General features: G+C 35.7%; 1 protein-coding gene across 3 annotated transcripts in view; it reads right to left on the bottom strand.

Annotated features, from left to right (window-relative positions):
• HNF4G (hepatocyte nuclear factor 4 gamma) overlaps positions 1 to 16,474 on the bottom strand; it is a 61,774-nt gene that overhangs the window by 37,127 nt on the left and 8,173 nt on the right. The window lies entirely within an intron of this gene.

Below are 16,474 nucleotides of genomic sequence, written 5' to 3'. Positions count from 1 at the left end.
AAATAAAATTCGTATTTGGACTATAAAGGTTGAGAATACAGTGCTTTCATTCAAGGTATAAAGGCATTTCTGAAGATTAAAGAAAATTCTTAAGTCATTGGACAACATTGATGCCAGATTTTCTTCCACTTGTACAGGAAAAAAGCATAGAATTTATACAATGTCTTGAAATACTATCTGGAAGGATTACATATAGGGAATAGAAGACAAAATGGTTTTTAAGACTGCGGTTCTGTTGACATAGAAGCATATGAATAAAAGATCCCCTGCTCTTTGGATGACTAATGTTTAGGTAAACTGGGTAAACTACATAGTAAAACAGGATTTGTAGTAGAAAAGCCTGAAAGAAAAACTATTTTAATTTAACTACGTGCACAGCACCTCAAAAAGGATAAAGACATGAAAGAAACAAAGGGACATTTTGTAGTAACCTTGAGAACTACTTTACAACTCTTGCAGCCTTGCTGACTTTTCTTGGGTGGGGTGAACTGCACTTTTAAATGCTAAGCTTTAGCTAGGCAGGCACTACCTATTTATTGCTTTATATATATTTATTTCAGTGTTGTCTTTTAATTCTATATATTCTTATGAATGTGTAGTCGATGCATTTATGAGCAACTTTTAAATCCAAACGAAATATGCACTGGTCACTCATAAAGTTCTGAAAGACAATTTGCTTTCTGCACCCCAAATATAACCTCATGCTATTAAGTTCAAAAGAAAAGCATGTCATCTTTAGGTTTTCGTATTTCAAAAATATCCACTTGCTTCAGCAACATTCTTTGCTTTGCCTTTCACATTACTTGAAACCTTATGGGTAATACATACTATTTCCCTTGGAAGAAACTGACACACAGAAAATCACTTCTAAACACCAGGGATGAAACTCACTCCCCTTATTTAGATACAACAGGACTTTAGACAAGAACAGAGATTCTTACAGTCTAAAATGTAAGTCTGCTGAGGTACTACATTCTTTATTGATCTTGTAAACTGCAGTGAATGCAAAATAGAAAGCAGTAAAATTATTAGCCCATCAGTACTTTCTGTCCTCAGAAGTGATACTGTTACACCAGCATGCCAGATTGATTCTGGCATTATCATAAATTAGAGTATTTTATTCAATAGTTAAACATATAAAAAATTAATTCTTCTCTGTATTTTCACGTATAGCCCCTGGATCAGGAATATACCATTTGGCTAATAGTGGAGGAAAAAGGCAATACTTGCAATGACACAGCCTCTCCCACTGGGATCACTATAAAGGCACATAGAAATCATCAGGGGTACTAAAGTGAGGATGAAGCCTAGATATGGATCTGTTCTTGAGATCCCTCTGTGCCTCTCTCCCTACCCTCACTCATCTTTGCAAGGCAAATTAGTCTTTCCATCATCCATGATAAGAAGTTGGATTCTCTACAGGAAGAACACACTTTTCTATGTACCTCTTTTAGTTCTATATTTTCAGACCTCCCTTACACACCTAATTCTACAGTCATTAGTAGGGCAATAAAAGGACATAAAATGAGCAAAGAGCAATAAAGCAATCATATTCCAGCATGTTTATTTAGTGTGGTCCTTAATGACAGAGACCTTCGCACCCACTGATACCTGGAGCTACTACTAATTCTCCTCTGCCTCAAATCCATGGTTATTATTACTCTCAGACTTATGCCCAATGTTTTAAAGCCTGCTTCACATGAACTGTGCAAAAAAATAAAACCTCACAGAAAGAAAAATCAGTTTTAAGGGGGAAAAGAAAGCTTTTCAAATTCAGCCCAAATCTAATTGCACGTGAGTCAGATACAAAGAAAAATTTCCATAACTGCACTGATGTTGTGTTAAATCATATTAATTTGTTCCTTAGCCTTTGAGTGTACTGTCCAAACTAGCTGGAAACATCAAATGGTATTTGAGGGCTATTGTTATCAGACTATAGACATATGCTTAGTGGTAAGAAAGGCATTTAAAATCTAACTATATACTTGTGAATCTGATTTCAAATCAGACTTTCTCTCCCCAAAATACTTAACATTCAGTCAAATTAAAGTTGTACTAACTATAGCATACTGTGATTAGTGATTAGTTCTACAACTCTTTCTATGTCAATCTAAAATCTCTTGCATTGCTTGTTCTTCTCTTGCTGTCTCCACCTTCCCTAGACTGTTCTAGGTTTTACTGCAGATTTCAGCAGTGGTTTGTTTCTGTACATTGAGCTCTGGGTATCTGTCATCTTTGAAACTGGAATGAGATGCACAAATGTGGAAGCCTGGCCATAAAGTAGCAACTAGTCAGAACACATAAGTGATGTGACCCAGATAACTTGTGATATGCTGCATTAATATTGCAAACAAAACATACAACAGGCCATGTTTGCACAAGAAGCAAGTGCATACAATATATAGAAAATGTATATAGATTGCCAAAATTATACAAATAGCATGCTCTACTTAGAAAAGTTGGTGAAAAACTACTCAGGCAAAATTTTCCTTTTTCATTTGAATTTTCAGGTGTCCAAACAGTATCCTACTGTGCAAAACAATGGCTTGCTGAAATAAAAGCATAATAAAAAAGAGCTATGTGTTGAATTATTTTAGTGAGCTAGGATCCAAAGTAAAGCACTATGATAAATCACATAATTTTGCTTAAAAGCAGGGGGAAACAAAACATGGACACATGGAGAAAAAAAGAAGAAAAAATAATGGGAGTAAACCGAAACACAAAACAAAGGAGTGCCTCTTTCAGAATGACTGAATCTTCCTTAATCCGTATTTTATTCTCTGCTACATAATTTTACACTCTTGACAAAGTGTCAGGCAGTTGGAAGAGGGTTGGAAAAACATATGTAGCTTTTTGTCAACTTTATGCCTCCCTAAATTTAGAAGACATTTTTAAATAAAGAAACTAAAAATAAATCACAAGATAGTGTCAATAATGTGGTCTGAATTATCCAGCAATAAAAAAAATGAAAACATTTTTAATATATTTTAATAGAATTTTCATAACATAAATAATAGCAACAAGACGACTGGCAACTGAAAAGTGATTTGTAGCTGACTTACACAGATGACCTTTTAAAAAAACCCTACACTGACTATATATACTGTGGCTTGTTTACCTACATGTTTAAACTATTCTAAAAACTTGCAGTTAAAATGTAGCCAACATGTACTTTACCTAATCTTAATAGCAAAACCTGGCACTGAGGTCTTGGATAAGCAAATACAGTCACATTAATAGTTACAATTTTCGTTTCCAGAATAAAAATCAATACCAATTTACCTGGATATTGCAAATTAACAAAATATATAGAAAAATTAATGTCTACAAATTTACATTACAATTTTATTTTGAACAAATATATACATACATATATATATATATATATATAGCATGCTTTTGTGTATATAGGGTATTACGCAATTTGACATATTTAGATAGGGTCCTGTTTCAATGACATCCCATTATCTTTAAGGAAAAGTGCTCATAAGTTAGAAGTTACAACATGTGCACTTTTATAAATATAGCAGGTTTAAATGTGTAATTTCTAAGAAGAAAACTTCCAGAATTTTGTAAACATTCACCATATTCGTTCTTTAGTCATTACAGTAACATCATCAAAAAGACCTAACAAGAATGGCAACTACTAGGCTAAGTCAAAACTTTGGCCAATATATACACTTTCTGAAAAAGCATCTACAAAACAATGACAGTGAAAAATGAAAAACAAGGATCAAGCAAGTTGTCAAAATAAAGAAAATTAGTTAATTGAATTAAGAAAAAATGTTAATTAAAAAAGGTTCCTTAAAACTTTAGCAAATTAGAAATTTTCTATCTCTAACAATAGTTAGATGCAACACTGAAACCAAGGTTCATGTTTACATCCACTTCCAATTCACTGCCTCTTCTCTACCCAACAGCATTTAAGGCCCAGAGCTGCAGTGCAGTGCCTTACACCAGGCCAACCAGCCAACAAAATTAACCTTTTTTATTTTTGGGAACCTGTGACCAGTGAAGAGCAGAATGATCAAACAGCTTTTTTTCAATCTCTGGATGAGATTAATCATGTCTCACCTTACAAGTCACTCAAGTCCCTGAAATTTTTCATTCTGCTACCCTTTCTTGTCAGTCCTCTTGTTCCTTACTCTTTACAGTCTTATTAAGCTTTTATTTTCCTGAGTTAATGAACAGAGAGTTTTACCTCTCACTCTGACAAGTTCATTGCTGAAACCATTGTTCATCAGAAATATGTAAAAGAAAATGGTATTAATTCTATGAAAAATGTTAGTAGATGGATGCTTTATCAAGCCACTGTTCTTGATTTTCCAACATATCTACATCAAGCTAAACAAATACGATCACACAATAAACTCACAATATTTAACTGAATGTAGTCATAAAGTATACCATTCAGTAACCAAATCCACACACAAAATGTGCAAATTATTACAGAGCAGCACTACATCTCAAACTATAGCAACATGTACTATCTCCCAGGTAGTACTAAGGGACAAAGGACACAATCCCTTTTAGTCTTAAAAAAACATGTATCATTTAGGATAAGTCTTTCAAACAAGCTGATAAAGAAAGCTATCTAGAACTCATAGTAAAAAGTAGAATTAGAAAAGACAAATTTGAACCTAAAAATAAACATAAGTCTAGAAATAGAAGCTCACATGAGTCCGAGGACAATCTTCAGATGATGGCTGGAATGCAAGTCTGATAAAAGATAATCAAATTTTAGTCAGACCAAGAAAATAACATTTTCAGGGTTTTTATGCCATAAAAAGGAAACTTTGCAATTGTTTTATGCCACAAAAATATTTATTAATTTGTTTATAGGCTCACAATAATTTTAGTGGAAACAGTCTGTTTTGGAAGACATGGTACAGAAATCATTGAGCCAACCAGTATCTAGTCTTTAGAAAATTGAGATGAGATGAGATGAGATGAGATGAGATGAGATGAGATGAGATGAGATGAGATGAGATGAGATGAGACAAACAGAAACAAGAAGAAACACTGAGATATACCACTCTGCCTATGTTCCTTTCGCAGAGAACATTCTGACCCCACCACTTGCATTAGCGGATCGTGACACAAGGGTACGAAGGTCTGCATCAGTACTTTGTTTGTAAGTGGCTAGTACCCCTGCAAGCAGTCTCTTCCATTTGAGTTCCCATAGCATATATTGTGAGTCTGTGAGAATTATACTAGCAAGATTTTTACACACTGAAGGTGATAAACAAAGAGATCATAGGCCTGCTTACAACTCATCTTCTCAAAAAAATATCAGTGGACAAAATGAAATGAGAAGTATCAACAAAACACAAATCAGCAGAAGATCAAATATGCCCACAAAAAGGAGCTGTTGAGATTTTTCAAAAGTATTCAGGCACCTTAAGATGCAAATAGGCAGTTAGAGAACCCATGGTTCTTGATAACGGCTGGCCTCACCCTACTAGGAACCAGCATGCTGAAAAATATCCTCAACTGAAAGAATAAAAAAGGGAAGGAAGAACAGGATCTCTGGCATTCAGAAGAGGCTGAATAAGAACACGTATCTAGTGCAGCAACTTCTCCCACCCAAAATTTCCTCCTACACACACACGCACACACACACATAGCAACAATATTCATTGTACCACCATTCTCAAAAGAAAAGAGAACTAGCAACCACAGCCATTTATCTTCCTTTTTGCTTGCAGACAAGATGATCAGTTTACAGACACCACATAAGATAGGTAGAATGTATTTTAAATAGACATCTAATTGCAATTTTTGATGCACGAAAATCTGGCCTTAGTCTTAAATTTTCTCTAGACTAGCATGATGATAAAAGTTTGTATTTCCTAGAAATAAATGCATTATAAATTCTAGTTTAAATACCTCTAAATTAACTGAAAAAAACTCAGATACTTTTAAATATTACCAGGTATTAGTTAAAACCATTTCCCCCCCAAAACTGATTTCCATGTATCTAAACTGCATGTGACTTCACTATCAGCCATATTCTGATACTAAAACAACACAGCCAGTAACAATTGAGAAAACACATTAGACATAGCACTTACTTTGTCATGAAATTCTAGATGAGTTAATGATAGATAATGGCCTACAATTCATGTGTGACTTATTTTAGCAAATCTCACTGATATAGCAATTCAAGCACGCTGCATCAAGGCTGCACTAACTATAATCAAAGGGACTTGCAGAAAAATCAGCAGAAATTACAAAACACTTAATGGAAAAGAAAGTGGCATGCTTAAAAGTTCCAGTGCTCACTGCTTTAACACATCTGTTTTATCAGGATTTCCAGTGCAGAGTTTGTGGAGAAAAGAACTAAAGTGTCTGTTCTCTTTAGTACCCTGCTCCTCACCCAAAACAAATGAAATAGTTACAAAATCCTACCCAGTATCACTGTGATGGCTGCCATCTTGACTGACACTAAGGTGAGATGTAAAGGGTATCTTTGCAAGCTCTCTTTCAACTTTTGAAGGGGGTTACCAAGTCCACATCTAATACCTGATATGTGGGTACACATTAGATGTACCCCGCAGCAGCGGGTTTGCAGTAATGACAAACTTTGCAACCTCACGTATCAACTCCTTTCAGTAAGTCCTCATGGATGTATTGAACAACAGAAGTCCCAGGAATATCTGTCTATCTGAACAAGTCTATGTGTGACTTAGTTAGCAATTTCCTTTCAGTACAAAAGCTAACTTTAAGCCTAATCCTAGCCCTGCCCTTTGTTTTCTATTAAACAATCATTAATCCAGGAAAAATCTTCCATCTTAACCCATAGTAGCTTTGTTTCCTTACATGTTTTTTTGAGGAAATTTGCCAAAGGCTTCTCGGAACATTAACTATACTGTGACAATGTCTAAAACCACAACCAGAAAGCACTGAAAGGTCCTGAGCCTGACATACCCCAGCTTTGCTACATCTTGCATTGGGATGAGGTCTGGAAGGGCACTGGCAGCCTTGCTTCCCTCTCATTAACCCTGCTGGCAGGAGAAGAGCTATGGTATTTGCTTGCTCTCCCAAGGCAGGACAATCAGACACCAGGACACAAGGAGCACACACCACGACGACATTCACTGAGGCACACCTATGTCAATGACATATCTCCATCCTTGCACTTAGTGATTCTTATGCAGTGTGCACTCTTCCTGCAAAAATTCTTTGTATCAGACTTTCTTTTTCACTGAGCTCAGACTGTAGTTCCACAGATTTCATCTGCAACCCTTTTTAGAAATAAATAAAAAAATAATTTTAAAAATGGCATAGTATTTACCATTTTCCATAGTCCTTTGATATGTGACAGGTACAGACTAGTGAGACAGATTAGTAAATACAAACTGTAACAAGATAGCTGAAATAATAATACCTTCAAATACCTTCCTACTTGTGAACAGCATGAAAGTAAAGCCAGCTTCACCAGTACTATGTGCAAGAAGTTAATAGGGAAAAGTTGAACAGCTGAGCATTTAAAATAGAGCAAGAAGAATCCTGGTTCCCTGTCTCGCAGCCCTTCACACGGCTGCTGTGCCACCACAGGAAATCATGTCTGACTCCTTGGCCTACATTTGGTCACCCCAAATGACCCCCAGCCACCTTGGGCTCTCAATGGCCGCTCACTTGCTGCAGCCACTGCCAAACAGACCAGTCATAATGGATTCACCTAAAATTTAAAAATAAAAAAAAATCTGCTTTACTAAAGCAAAGTGAAGTAAAAATACACATGCAAAAGCCCCAAACAGATCCTAGAGAACTTAAAACATCTTTTTCGATCAAAAATATAAATAAAAATAGAGGTGACACATAATCAGGAAGAAAAGTCATTGCAGTAAGATTTTTCTTAAGAGATCTCAGAAAACTAGGCTATTTCCACAACAAAATATAGCCTGAAGCATAAATTTTACCATTACTTACTTTTCTCAATTATCTTCATTCACCTAGGAGAAATACAAATTTGTGTAACTAGATTCTTTGTGTAATCATATTGCTTGAGTATATGCTTTTTATTAATAATGAGCAGATATAACAATTATCCAAAGCTTAATTACTGGTTTTACTTTGTATTACCTTTCCATCCTCTTCAACAAAAAAAACATAGGAACAAGATAAATGTCTTTGCCCTTCTGCTACTGTTTCAGTGTCAATCTAAAGATTTAGGACTGTTTTGAATCAGTTTTTATATACTGGAGTTTGAAACAATGTAGTTAATTCACACATATAAAGATGGACCCTCTTCAAAAACATTATCTTCGGAAGTAATGGCCACTTCTCAATAGGAAAAATGTAGTTTAACTAGATAGAGACTAAACCAGTTCAAACTACCTTATTTGCAAGAGCTCCCCTACGAAAAATGTGATCAAAATCTAACACACCATTTTTTGCAGGACCAGACATTACTTTCACCAGAAGAAAATTATCTATAAGAGCGTGTGTAACAGTGCCCTCTGGTGAGAATGTGCCTGAGAATATGCTTGCCTTGTAAGGGTAAAGAGATTTTATTGGCACAGCCAATAAGCAATCAGATGATTTTGCAAACTGAATTATGGTAACACTTTTCAAAACCAGCAATGAAGCAAGTTCGGTTTTTTGAGATTATAATTACTTTATACTCATTTTAAACGGAAAAAACTTATGCTCATTTTTTAAAACACAACCTGTATGACGAAAGAGACAGTAGCCTTGACTAAGTGAAGATTTATGAGTGCTATAGACAGCATAGCTACTTTTATGGCTGAGAATGCAATAGATCCTAAGCAAACATTGATAAGTCCTCTATTCTTCTGAGAAGTATCCACCCACCAAGTGTCCTGACATTGGAAAGCCCCACAGCTTTGATAAGAATGAAGACCAGCTAACTGTAGAAAACAACTTAATTTCTTAATCAAAGACATTCATCAAATGTTTTGTGGGCAAGGGCTGCATCTCCCTTTATTATTGAACAATGACCACCACATTTTCAACCCTACTGAAATGTGACAATCCTAATGAAATATATAATGTAATATATATCTTCGTCCCATAAAATACATGTATATACACCTATGTATACCTATGCACAGAAAATTAAGTTAAAATTTTGGAAAGACTTGTCATTGAACCAAGAAGTAACATTCTACTTTCAAAAGGTTTAACTGTCACACACACCAGAAGACACTTCATAAAAAATACAGAGTTGATACAGAGTTGCGGTGGTGGTCAATGCCTGAAAATACCATTCTGGTCAAACTTATTACCTATTTGTGATGAAACCAAAAGTAGTTTTACCGTGACTGTCATGGTCCTTCACCAGTACCTCCCAATGATCCCATCTGCTGTCTTTGAAACTACCATGGCAGTTACTTTTAGCCTCCTGAACTCCTGCAACCTGAACTGCGTCAGTGTTCTTCTAAGGGCAGGAAGACTTAGAGAAGATACTAAATCTATTTGTAGCTATGGCATTTACATTGCATAAGAATGAGAATATGACCGTAATGGAATTATTACTCTAGTCAATTTCTCCAACTCTTAGGACAATCCATCTTCTAATTCATATCAAGTATGTCTCATCACCCTCTTGCTCTGACTTTGGTGACTAATTAACTTCATGGTTTTTAAGGAAGGAAATTGGCAGTCCCAGTTAGTTGTTTAACAAATAACCAGATGTCCCCAGAGGACTTAAAGGAGTCACAGGCAAGTTCCATTGGGTCAGGTATAAACATCAAACAAAAACTCACCTCAGCAGATGGCAGCAAGAAGTGTGGGGGAACAAGACTGGTAAAATGTCACCAGCAAATAAAAATCTCATTTTACATTATTTCAATGTTTGGTGTATTTATTATAGACCCATCAGATATTGTAGGTTTCATTATAGTGTATGCATTACTCTCCTCTTATACATTTAGTTAACACCTCTGAACACCCACCTGTTAACTTTCCCAAACCAGAGGCACTAGTACTTTCAAAGGTTTCAAAGCTAATTAGTTTTACACACACACACAGGAGCAAAGTGTGGAATACTGCAAACCACAACAACAAATCAAAATACTTTCAAAAAGTTAAAAGTTCTTCCTTCTTTGCAAATTGTCACCCTGGCAAAAAAGCGGATGGAGTAAACTGTTTTTCAAAATCTACCATGGCTTTGACAGAAAATTCCATTTATGAAAAATGAAGCCAATTTATTTAGGCAAATAAAGAAGGGCTGTGTACGTCAGGTCTGCAGTAGAAACATTAACTTTCCTGATCATACTTTACCAAGTGTTAAAGATCCTAGAGCAAAGGCTACCTTTTTACTATGCTAGCAAGGCATTCGGCCTAGCTAGGCCAACAAACATCATGATAATATACGAAAAACACAGCAATGGTGCAGATCAGTTTGGGGTCTGCTCTGAACCTCAGCTATAGGGTAAGTTAGAAGTCAGCAAATTAAATTACAGGCTTTTAAACTGTCCCATCATGTATTTTTTGTATAGCTCCATGGATACTTCTCAATTAAGGCAACTAACTAAAGACTATCCAGTAGCAAAACAGAAGAGTGAAACTACAGTGTAAATTGTCACCATGTGCTTATGCAGGAGAAGTAAGAGCTCAGTGCAGTCAAATTACACAAGCATTCCTCTCTGGTGAAGTAATTGGTAGCTAAAGTGCTTGGATGAGAACGTGGCTATTTTGTGCCAGACTGGTAATTTTGGTAGAGTGAAAAATAATTATCCAGAATAGCTGCAAGCAATACTCCACGGGAATCTAGTGGAAGTAACAGAAATTGAAAAGCAAACAAACAAAAATGAGAATCCACATTTCTGCAGAAAACCTCAGCAAACTGGCAAAACCTGAAAAATATGTTACAGTCCTCACACGTTCAAAGTCAATGAGATTTGACTGCAATGGATATTTTTTTCAGGTACTAAAATCAAGAACATAAAAAAGTCAGACAACAAACACTGTCCTGCTTGGGGTTTAGCCCTGGCTTGTTCCTCCCACTACAAAGCTCCACATTCCTAGGGTGCATTGAACTCCCATGTGTGCCACCAAGGTTAGCAATGGCTGCTTTCTCTCGGAGCCGTTGTAAAACAGTTAAAGGAAGCTTTCCTGAAATTAACTCCTTGTTCACCAAAAGCAAAAGAATTCTCTTTTTTCCAGCCATGTGAGAGAGGATGGGATAGTTGTTCAGAAATTGCAGAGCTCTGTTAGCACTCCAGGCTTTTTTAATTCCAACCAGCACATCTCTGTCAGTCCTGCAGCATGATGGCATCAAGCCGACTTTATTATTCTGTTCACAAAGGTGTATTTCACATGTCTAAGACCAGTCACAACTTGCCCCAGTGCTTCTAAAGGAAGTAAAATAAATATACTATTATTCTAGCTTTTTAAAAAACCAAAAAAAAAACCAGCTGGCAGAACACACAGATTTTACTGTGTATTTCAAAATGCTCTGACAGCAATGTTGCATAGTAAATAAAGTAAAAAGAAATCCACTCTAATCAAATCTATTTATTAGTCCTTTAGATGCATTACATTGACAGAAGACGGACTCTGGTTTGCTTTCTTTGGGATCACACAGATAGTAAAACACGACGTTACAAAAAAAAGCAGGATGAATTTTTTTTGTTGTTGTTTCCATCAAGTTTTTATAGTGTCTAGGTTTTCCATCTCAACTGCCCTTGTTCAAAGTAAATCTAGTTCAGTAAAAAAATCCCCACCTCATTTCCCTGAGAACCTAGTTATTTTTATCTACCTCAACAACCAAGCTACTCTACCTTGTCATTTCAATTTTCACATATTTTCTCTTTGTGTATTCGTTCTATGATTCAGTGACATCTCATCTCTTCAGCCCACTGTCATAAACTACTGTCCGGAACAAAGCTCTCTCTCAAATTCAATCTCAAACAAAATGAAAAAGAAAAAAAATCACAAATGAGAAAGTGGACCACAACCAATCCTATGGGCCCCATTCTCACAAGATCTGTAAGTTATTTTGCTTCATCAAGTAAACCCAAACTACGGGAAGGTGCTATCACTTCTTTTGTTGCCAAATGAGAAAGTGTTATTAAAAACAAGACCTCCTTCCCAGCACACTGGAGTGTCAATGTTAATTGCTGATTTGGCTAAAATACACTTTTTGATCTTATGTGATTTCCAGATGAAATACAAACAGCTGAAATTTTATCATTCGAATAAATGGGGACACAGACTGTCACACATTTAGTGGAATTAATGTTGCTAAACTATGATTACTGTAAATAGTAATTATTTACTCTAATAGCAAAACCTAAAAATCCTTTGTGCTCATCTGAGTTTTCTCTCAGCCATTTAACAGTCTGAATGACCAGGAAGGCAAGAAAAACCTTTATGTTTACATCATCTGTACCTTAGCACAAAGGACTGCGCTTCAGAGGATCGCACAGTTGAAAGAACTCTTAGAGAGGAATGAATTTATTTTTGTTTCAAAATTTATTGCATTTTTTCTGTGGCCTATTAAAAGCTTTTTAATTTCTGTCTCTAAGTCTATGCATATTTTTCTTCTGTTGATATGACTTTAATAGCTTTGTATAGAATACAGAATAGTAGCTTCCCTAAGTAAACTGTAATACCTGTAACTCATACGACTGGATTACAAAGCTTTTCTTTCAAATACATGTCCGGAGAACACCAAAAATTAAGCACTTATGTAGCAGGCATTTACACATGCTGGAATTAAGCCACTGTATGTGAACCTGTGAGTTAAAGGGACTGAGCAAAGAACCAGTTACAGTTCTCTACTGTAGAAAATGCTTTGTCATATAATGGTGGCTCTAAGTATTTTCTGCAGTCAAGAACAAGCAATTGTCTGTATCCATACTGTTCCATTGTTGAGGTACAAGCTAGGCAAGCCCATAAAATTGCTTCAATCAAGCAACACGCTAAGGGAGTTACCACTGAATTAAAAAATTAGTGTCGCACAATGAAAATATGTTTAATGAAAATGATGAAAGTAATTTTACCTTCTATCACAGTGATTTTTAAATTGGTGTAACTTAATTAACTTTAGTTTGGTCAGCAGAGTGATCTGTAACAGAGTGTGCAGAACTGATGCAAATATTCCTGCATGCCACACGACAGCAGCGATGTACTAATAACAGTATATTGATGCTGATGTTCTGGCATCTCTGTGGCTATTAAAATCTAACAAAATTTAACATTTTGTTAAAAAGTTGTACTGAGAATTCTTTATTCAGCTGCAAATACGAAATGTTATTAATCAAACTATTTTTCACTTTTTCAGTTAGAGCTTTTGAAAAGTTAGGCTGCAGTGAAAAATTGCTAGCATTTCTTGGTGACTTTTCAGGGTAGCGTCTCCTTCTTATCAGGTTTACACCAAAGTGTTTCCATACAAGTGCATTTGGTATAGAATGAGACATTAAAGAATTTGACAAACCGCAGTATATTAAAAACGAGCCTCTAAGATGCATATGTATACATGCCTTGTAATACATACACATTTCTCTAATTCCTCAACTGTCCCACTGTCTTTGTAACATAAATCTATTGCTACTATTTTTGCTCATTTTTCTTGTCTCAATATCTGTTTTTGTCTAAGCAGACAATCTTTCCCTTGTGGACTCCTGCAACACTCAGTTCCAAGCCCTCTACCTTCTCTTCCAGGTCATCACTTTACTACTGCCTAAGCACTGAACCTGAGGTCTTCAGTCACCTGTAGTCTTAACCACCACACCAGCTCTGTGATAATTATTGTTAGAAACTCTAATGCCTACTAACATACCTCCGTCTCCTTTGCCCCTGATTTTCAAATTAAGTTCTGTGCTTCCTCTTGGCTTACAACACCACAGTCTGAGATGTGCCTAAAGCAAGCACCTCTTTCATTATTTACCCCTTCTCTGTGCTCTTTCTCAACTGCTTCCATATTTTATAGTTTCAGCATCAATCTGTTTTTTCTCCTCTGCTTGCAAACAGCTTGCTGATTCCCAAAACATATAAAAATTTCTTTGCCACACAGACAGAGTATGCTCTTTTTCTCCAAAAACTTTGTGGACAACAGATTACTCAGAACTCCAGGCCCAGCAATGGAAAGTTTTGCAGACTTTGTCCCTTTTCAAACATAGTTCCATCTGGAAGTCCAACCGTGTTCAGTAGCTGCTGTGACTGATGTCTGAACTGCGATCTTCCTGGCCACAGCAGCTCCAGGTGCTGGAGGTCAGTCACTTCATTTCATCCCTTACAAACCTGAGGTGGGAGAGCCTTACAAATACCCTATACATATCTTCACCAAATTCCTCATCTTGACTTTCATCTGTTTTCAGTTCAGCTATGTCTCTTTCTGCCCTAAAGCCAAGCTCTCCAGTCCTAGAGATGCACGACTGTAATAGATGCCCTAACACACGCAGGATGGTGTTCCTGCTCCTCATTCAAGAGTAAGTTACAGTAACAAGAATAAATTTCCTCCAAGATTAACCCCCTCTCTCTCCAAAGAATTTGCGTGTAGAAATCTACAGTAATGCAATAACGACATGGTATGCCACATTTTTTATGCTGTGACTGTCCACCAACAAACTACATTTAATACCCTGGCAGCTGTTCTCCTTGCATCTTTAGCAAAAGCTTGTGGGCTACTTGAGAGACAAAGAAAAAACAAAGAGAAAAAAAGCCAAACTCCCAAATACAAGCACAAGACATATACAATCAACCCTTGCACAGAAAAAAATATCTCCACACACCATTCTTACTTATTAAAACTCGTGTATATAAATAACTTGCACACACTTATTTTCATTCAGCTACAGCAAGGCAATTCTGATGGAACTGCACAGCTATAATAAAAATGGGAGAAAATATATATAATGGGAAAAGTCAAGGTTTAACTTCACAAAGGTCAAAAAATCAACAATTTTGCTTAAATAAAAATGAACATGGTGGTTCTTTAATGAGACACATGCAAAGTCTGAAATTGATTAATTTGACGTAGGTAATAATATAGACAGAACAGGCATCAAGGTTCAATCAACAGGCATCAACAGGCATGAAGAAATTGCTCAGGAAATTCAAAATGAGTGGGATTCTTTCCTTCATTACAACCAACAATGTTTCTTACCATAGCTGCTAAACCTTAATGTTTTATTTAAGTAACAGTCTACAGTAAAGTTCTCACACAGGTGACATCATTCCAAAGTGTTGCAAGTGAAGTTCCTACAAACTGAAAAATAGGTCAAGACCTAGACTACTCAAACATTTTAAATTACTAAATTTGTTTTAAAAATTTAAATAAAAATTTAAGGATCTGTTAAAAAAGCCAAAACACACACACACACCAAGAAACCCCTATAAACTATAGAAATACTTATTGCTTTTGCCTTTATTTTGTTGGAGACTATTCATAAAAGATAAATTTAAATATGTAAAGAGTTTGCTTAATTCAAAATTCCTCAGTACAGACTGCATGTGAAAAATAAATACACTAAAAATAGAAATAGAAATAGAAATAGAAATAGAAATTTATAAAATATATCTCCTTTATAAAATTTAAGAATTGTTTAATAAAGCAGCTGTTAAATGTTTTGCATTCTTTTCTTACAACTATGCCTGCTACAGCTGCATCTGCTTTGGTGTTGCGGCACATTTTACTACTCGATAACGTAGGTGTCACTGTACTAATAAACAAAGCAATTCTTTTTTTTTCCACGCATTCATTACACATGAGATTTAAATAATGCCTATCTTTGTTTGTTGTTTTTTTTCTGTAGGTCATCATTAGCCCCATCCCATTTCTTTAATTTGGTGTAATTCCCATGGGGTTACTACAAGGAATATGCATAAAACCTAGTGACTCTTTCTCACACCATAATCTTCTCAAGGAACGTCAAACACACTCAGAGTTTTACATAGAAGTCAACAATATTCTTCTGTATCGCATGGTGTCTTTCCTTTCAGGAACTTAATAACTTTTGCTTTAAATGTTGACTGTGCATAAGTATAAGGTCTGTCTTTAAAGCAATTTCTTCATTTATTCACATTGACCATCCACTTTCTAATGGGTGATTGCACAGAATATTTAGGAATGTGTTTCATCTGGTACCTTTATTTTCCATGAAAGCACTGTAGCAGATGAAAGAAAAAAGAAAGGTAGCAGTGGCATAATGCTACCTACAGCACATTGTGTATTATTAAGTGTCTGAGAGAGCACAGTTTGAGAACCACTGCTCTGTTCAACTATAAACACAGGTATTTATAGACTAGCAGATATATTTAGTGTCATAAACATCCCCCCTGGTTGGAAAAATTAAATTACATACACTGTTTAATATTAGGTGGCTGGTTTGTTTTCTTTTTCTTTTATTCTTTCTTAAATTACAAGGCTAATGAGGCATACAAAATGATTCTAAATGAATTTAAGAAAGGATGTAAGACTTGCTTTATGGGAAGGTTATTGATTTTCAACAGGAATCTAACTATGTCACATAATAATAAGAGCATTACATGTTTTGTA

Source organism: Aphelocoma coerulescens, chromosome 2 (genome assembly GCF_041296385.1).
Source record: "Aphelocoma coerulescens isolate FSJ_1873_10779 chromosome 2, UR_Acoe_1.0, whole genome shotgun sequence".
Taxonomy (NCBI): domain Eukaryota; kingdom Metazoa; phylum Chordata; class Aves; order Passeriformes; family Corvidae; genus Aphelocoma; species Aphelocoma coerulescens.
This window is presented reverse-complemented; position numbering and strand designations above follow the sequence as displayed.